Raw genomic sequence first — 6,941 nt, 5'->3', positions numbered from 1 at the left:
AACTAAGTAAAGTAAGATTGCGGTTGGCTAGATGACTTCGGATGCGGTTGCTGATGAGGGAGATTGACTGCGGGTGCTTGTAGGCTGCGGTAGCTGAAGTTCAAAAGGGTCACTTTTCATGATTCAACAATTTCCCCCTAAGTGACCTCTTTAACTTTTCTTCAGCTATCAAGTTTAAGAAAGTTGATCAGGATCCACCAAAACTTCCTGATGTTTTCCAACCAAGTGATCCTCCTTAAAATCTCGAACTTGACTTCGGCAGTTGTGTGCTTTGATCTTTCAACTGCGGTTCGACAGATTTCAAGTTGCTTCCTTGTGAGGCGATTCATGGCAGTCATAGGAATGAAGTATTTCACTTTATCGGTCTTCCTTTTGAAAATGACTTCGAGTTCAGGGAAGTTGGTTGCACCTAAGGATCTTTCTTGATAACCTTCGGTAGGCGTCGGTGCAGGATCGAGTGGTGGTAGATCGAACTTTTTGGCAATGGTGGGGTAGATGTCTGCGTCGATTTTTGCAAAATCACAGACCGTTTCCTTCAAAAACGTACTAGCCCTTTCAAGCGCTATCTTCATCTTCGGATGCTTCCCCGACTTGTTCTGGAACACCTTTGCTATAAGAAAGACTTCTTCATGATTCATGCAGGGGAAGTCAGCTTGGGTGCGGACATAGTCGTGTTCCCTTCTTGTGAGAGTGTATTGGATGAAGTCAGCCTTCATGAACTTCCGGGGCTTGTAGTTTTTGACTGCGGATGGTCTATCGTTAGACCATATTTTCTCAATGGGAGAGGCATGCTTTGCATAAAATCGGTTAAGTCTCTCGAATTCCATTGGCATTCTTTTGTGGTCTGGAAGGCTGCGGTCAAACTGCTCAAACACTGTGAAGTATTTAGCATTTGGGGAGATTGGAACATCACAGTAGCCATCCGAGGGGGGTTCAGCATATGTGAGATATGGTTTGTAGTCGTCATCCAGCAGTCTGTGGTGGGGATTGATCCAAGAGTTTATCAAGGATTCATCCATGACAGTGTCAAAACCGCATTCTCTCCATATGAGCTCTGCAAGTTTAGCTGCTTTCCAGTCTTTTTTCTTTTGGGTGGTGGCAGGGGAGTCATTTGAGCTTGGAGAGGACATATGATCCACCAGATTTTTGAAGTGAGGGGGAGTCTCTGGTTTCTCAAGAGTGATCTCCTTTTGTGGTGGAGTTTGATGAGATGGTGGCGGTGAAGGTTGCGGTGAAGTAATTCTTTCTGTAATGATGGGGGGACTTTGATGTTGTGAGATGCTTTTGGAATGATTGGAGTGATGGTCTTTGTCTTCATTTCCCCCTCTTGATTGTTGGGGATGGTGGAGTTGAAGAGTAGCCTGTGAATTTCCTTAGTGAGTTAAAGGATTTCAGGACCATGGAAGTTGGTTGACAAAGATCGTTGCAGTCGGTTGATAGTAGCTTGAAGGACTGAGATAGTGGACTCATATGCAGTGTGAGTCTCAGCTATCAGCTTTTGAGATTGGGTGGATTGGTCCGCAATGGCTGCTTGTAAGTCTTTCTTGATTGCGGTCACCTCAGAGATGAGGCGTTCCGCAGCAGCCATGAATTCCTTGTGATCTGCTTGACGATTGTTATCAAGGGACCGAATTCCCATTTCTACCTTGAGAGAAATTCTTTCAGCAGCCAATCTCTCACGAGTTTCCAAGCGTTCTATCCTTTCGATCAAGTACTGCGGTCCGGGCATGTGTTCTGGTTGCGGTTGAGTTGGCTTGACCGCAGCGAGAATCTGATCGACCTTTGCTTGCAGGCTCAAAAATTCTTTTCTTGTTACCGCATTCTTCTTCTTTTTCTTCTTCTCTTTGGGCTTAGAAGTTGAATGATGAGAGCCACTGGATTCTTCTTCTTCATCAAACATTATGAGATCATCATCCGAAGGACTGGGCTGATTTACCTCCTGAAGATCAACATCATCAAAACCGAAGGTGGGAGCCGAGCTGACTTCTATTGCGGTTCCTTCGTCTTGTGATTCTTGAACAGTTGGAGTTGGAGGGACTTTGGAGGCACCGACACCGACATGAGTGGACTGAGCCTTGCGGATTGTCTCAGCCATTTCAGTCATCCAGCCTTGAACCTTCAGTATGGTGGCTACGGTATTGGCATTGTTAATTGCGTCTGCCCAATACTTAGCCACAGATTGGATTTCCTATTTCTTTTGCTGCTGTTGCTTGATTTGTTGTTCCTTCCTTGCTTGGAATGCCCTACGGAAAGCGGCATATTTCTTGATGTCGGCCTCAGACACGGGAGTGTAGTGTAACCATGATTCGTTTGATTCTTCACCGTCAAATCCTTGGTATCGCACCAAAGTGTCCTTCGGGTCCACGGATCCTTGCACATTTGTGCTCACCGTGCCTAAACCACCTGTTACAAATGCAACCAGAGTAGGACTTCCTGAGCTTCCTCGGTCTCCTTGACCCGTAGTCAAGTTTGGCCTCGGCTCAGTTCCGGCAAGGGCGGAAGAAGTGCCCTGCGGTTGGGAAGGTGTTTGGGTTACATTCAAGAGGATGGAGTTCAACTCCTCAGGAGAAAAGATATGCAGTCGGGAAGCCCTGGAGACCTTAGGGCTAGAACCAGTGTTATCCTCTTGGGATTGAACTGGGGGGGAGTCTCCACGATGCGGTGAAACAGACTCACTTTCTGAGTCTGAGTGGTATTCGATTGTGGTGTTGAATGGGTCTGCGGCCACCCCAAGGACTACCAGAGCCTTTTGAGAGGCTAAGGCATCAGTCCGGTCATGCATTTGGCCAGTGGGATTGGTATTTCTTTTCTTAAGGATGGCAATTGGTTGCGCATCCTCATCAGAATCACTATCATTTGTGGGTGCGGTTGGGGTGATTTTGCGTTTCTTTGAGGGTGCGGTTGGTTTGGGCGCATCTTTCTTTGGGGTTCTTTGTTTCTTCGAGACGTTGCGGGGGCCTTGATGGGTTGACGCTAATTTCTTTCTTCTTTGAGAAAGATTGGAGAGAGTAGTGGAAGATGGGATTGCGGTACTTCCAGGGGTAATGATTGCGGATGGGGTTTGAAGAGGCGTGGTAGGAAGGTATGGGGCAATACCTTCTGTAGCCTCAATTTGATCTGAGACATCAGCAGTCTCAAGACCAAGAGTGGAGAGAATATGGGTTGGAAGTCTTCTAATAGGTCCAAAAACAGATTGATCAGATGAGGGATTGTACCTTTTGAGATCCTTGGTGACAAAGAAGTTGATGTTGTTGCCCATGCTGATTCCTGCATCCGCATGGAGATCTGAAATGCAGAGGGACCAGAACCTTGCAAATATAAGTTCGGTAGGGTTCTCCCTTGGGCTCTCCTTGGGAATGTATTGCAGAAAATCATCCTATAGTATCTGACCGTAGTTTACGTCATGGCCAGTGAAGATACTCCATACTAACTCTAGGAGTTTGAGTCCCATGTTATCCGTGCCTCCGGTTCTGCCGGATAGATTGCGGATGACAAAATGGCAAACGAATTGCTAGACCGCAGGCAGTTGGTGTTTCTTGAATTCCCCAATGCCTTTGATTTTCTTCTGATATCCCATCTGGTAAAGTGCAGAAGTGATGTCCGCCATGGATGGAGTAAAAATCTTGATTGAGGGATGAACAAGAAGGTTAATGGCAGAGAGAAACTTTTCTTTAGACAGAATGACCAAAGAATCGTTAACAAGGTTAAGATGCACTACTTGTGGGTTCTCGAGTGGTCGATAAGCTAAAAAGGCACATTTGAATAGGGTTGAAAGCGGGACAACGTCTGTGAACGAATCGAAGGGGCCAAACAGGGGGTGATTGTTCAGGAACTTGATCATCAGCTTGATCGGAGCATTGTAGGATGAATGTTCTTCGAACACGGCTCTGAAATTACTTGAGGCAATCGTAGGTGTGGGATGTCTTGAAGCAGAGTCTGAACCAGTAGGGTTCACTGATCCAGAAGCTTTGGATTGTTTCTTAGATACACATGATTTCACCATTGTAGGGATTTGACGAAGCTTTGAGAGAGAAGGAAAAGCAGAGTGCAAGATGAAGGTTGAAGTTCAGAGAGCGTAAACTTTTCATTGGGAAGAAGAAAGGGGTTCTATAGGGGCTTATGGGAGCGGGAAACGTTTTTACCCTAGGTGAAAAGGATAAGGTAAAAAAACGTTTGGGGGTTCTTTTGATTTGGGAGATGAAATATCAGCCACATATTAAGAAACGGTTTAAATTATTTTTTGAGATTTTACCAAAAGGGGGTTTTCATTTAATGAAATGTCAGACGTACAACATCACGTCTGGTGATCGTGTGGTGAGGGTTGGTTTGATCCGTTGTGCAAAGAGAAGTTGTAACGGATTGGACGTGTTGGGTAAGAGGAAAAGACAGATTAAGGATTTGTTTATGGAAAAACGTTCTTTTTGTCATCATACCTAAAATAGGTCTGACACAAGGTTTATTCAAAAGGAGATGGGACAGTTTCTCATGGAATGTTTTTATTTAATGTTTTTCTTATTTAATGAAGGATCATTAAATAGCACACCATGGTTCAAAGATTAATGAAACAGTTGAGAAACTATTAATGTGATTGCGGATGGAAACTTCATTGCGGATGGATCCTTTGTCATTGCGAATGGTTCATTTGTCATTGCGGATGGGTAGATGTATGACTGCAGTAGAAGAACTGAGGAGAGCACTTGTACAAGAAGTTAGTAACAACAAACAATAAGGACCGGTGAAGGATAAATATGATATATGGTTGCGGTACATAGACTGTGGTACACAGGATATACCAAAACCATCTACCATAAGTAACTTCAGTTAGGACCACAACAGAGACCAAGGATGGTCTGCGGTACCTATCAATTCAGAAAGAATTGTGGGTCCGGATTCATCATTCCTAACATTTGTAAGAAACTGTTGAGTTTTGTAGAGTCAAGTGCCTTTGTGAACACATCAGCAATCTCTTCATGAGTATGGACAAAGATGAGTTCAATGTTACCTTTCAGGATGTGGTCTTTGATGAAGTGATACCGTAGTTCAATATGCTTGGTCTTGGAGTGCTGAATAGGATTGTGAGAAATCGCTATAGCACTTTCAGAGTCACAGTAAATTGGTATCCGCAGCATTCTATATCCGTAGTCCATAAGTTGTGTCTTCATCCATAGGACTTGTGAACAACAGCTGGCTGCGGCCACATATTCAGCTTCTGCGGTAGACAGAGATACACAACTTTGGTATCCGCAACATTCTGTATCCGTAGTCCATAAGTTGTGTCTTCATCCATAGGACTTGTGAACAACAGCTGGCTGCGGCCACATATTCAGCTTCTGCGGTAGACAGAGATACACAACTTTGTTTCCTTGATGACCAACTGACGAGTCTTCCACCTAGAAATTGACATCCACCTGAGGTGCTTTTTCGATCTAGTCTGCATCCGGCGTGATCCGCATCTGTGAATGCTTGAAGGCTAAAGTCATTGCCTGCGGGGTACCATAATCCAAGAGACTTGCTTCCTTTCAGGTACCGTAGTATTTGTTTGGTTGCGGTCATATGTCACACTATTAGGTCAGCCTGATACCTTGCGCATACACCTGTTGCAAAGATAATGTATGGCCGGCTTGCGGTGAGGTACGTCAAAGAGCCTATGATACCTCTATAATTCTTGTGATCCACAGATTCACCTGAGGGATCAGCAGAGATCTTATATCCGAAGGCCATGGGGACCTTAGCCGAAGAACAGTTGTCCATAGAATATTTCTTTAACAATTCAGTGGTGTATTTCTCCTGATGAATGAATATCCCTTGCGGAACTTGTTTCACTTGAAGTCCTAGAAAGAAGTTAATCTCCCTATTCATGCTCATTTGGAACTTGTTGGTCATGAGCTTAGCAAATTCATTCACCATTCCTTGATCAGTTGATCCGAAGATGATATCATCCACATATATTTGTACAAGCATAAGGTGATCACCATTTGCTTTTCTAAATAAAGTGGGATCAATCACTCATCTTTTTTATCCGAATGAGACAATAAATTCAGAGAGAGTCTCGTACCACGCTCTTGGGGCTTGCTTCAGACCGTAGACTACTTTTTCAAGTTTGTAGCAGTGGTCTGGGAATTCAATACTTTCAAAGCCTGGAGTTTGCTGAAGATAAACCTCTTCTTTTAATTCCCCTTTGATAAATGCACTATTTACGTCCATTTGGTGTACCTTGATGTTTTTGTGAGCTGTGTATGCTAAGAAGATTCGGATGGCTTCCATTCGTGTCACCGGAGCATATGTTTTATCATAGTCAATACCTTCAAGTTGACTATAGCCCTTTGCAACTAACCTTGCCTTGTTTCTGAATACCGCACCATATTCATCCAGCTTGTTTTTGAATACCCATCTAGTACCAACAATGGTGTGACCATGTGGCTTCGGGACGAGCTGCCACACTTTGTTTCTTTTGAATTCTTCTAGATCTTCTTGCATTGCGGATATCCAATCAGGTTCTAGTAATGCTTCTTTGATCGTTCGGGGCTCGACCGAGGACATAAATGCTGCGTAGTGACAATGATCAGATAAGTCCTTGGAAGATCGAGTCTGGATACCTGCGGATGGGTTGCCAATGATTTGACCTGGTGGGTGGTCCTTCGTCCATACATGTAGACGGGGTTGCAGATGATTAGCAGCTGTGGTAGAGGGAATGTCTTCGATATCAGAAGACACTGCGGTTGGAGATGGCAGTTCCCCCTGGACTTGAGAACATCCTGTGGAATCATCTTGGATTGTTGGAGCGAGAATGGAATTTTCTTGAGCAGTTGGAAGAGGTTCCCCCTGGATTGTCGATGGGAGTTCCTCTGGAACCTGAGAAGGTTCCCCCTAGACTGTGGATGGAAGAGTAATAATCCTAGAGTTTGTTCTTGTGTCAACGTTCTCTATGTTTTCATCATCCG

This window comes from Lactuca virosa, chromosome 4 (assembly GCF_052849685.1).
Source record: "Lactuca virosa cultivar CGN04683 chromosome 4, Lactuca_virosa_CGN04683_v6, whole genome shotgun sequence".
Classification (NCBI taxonomy): domain Eukaryota; kingdom Viridiplantae; phylum Streptophyta; class Magnoliopsida; order Asterales; family Asteraceae; genus Lactuca; species Lactuca virosa.
Note: the sequence above shows the minus strand (reverse complement) of the source record.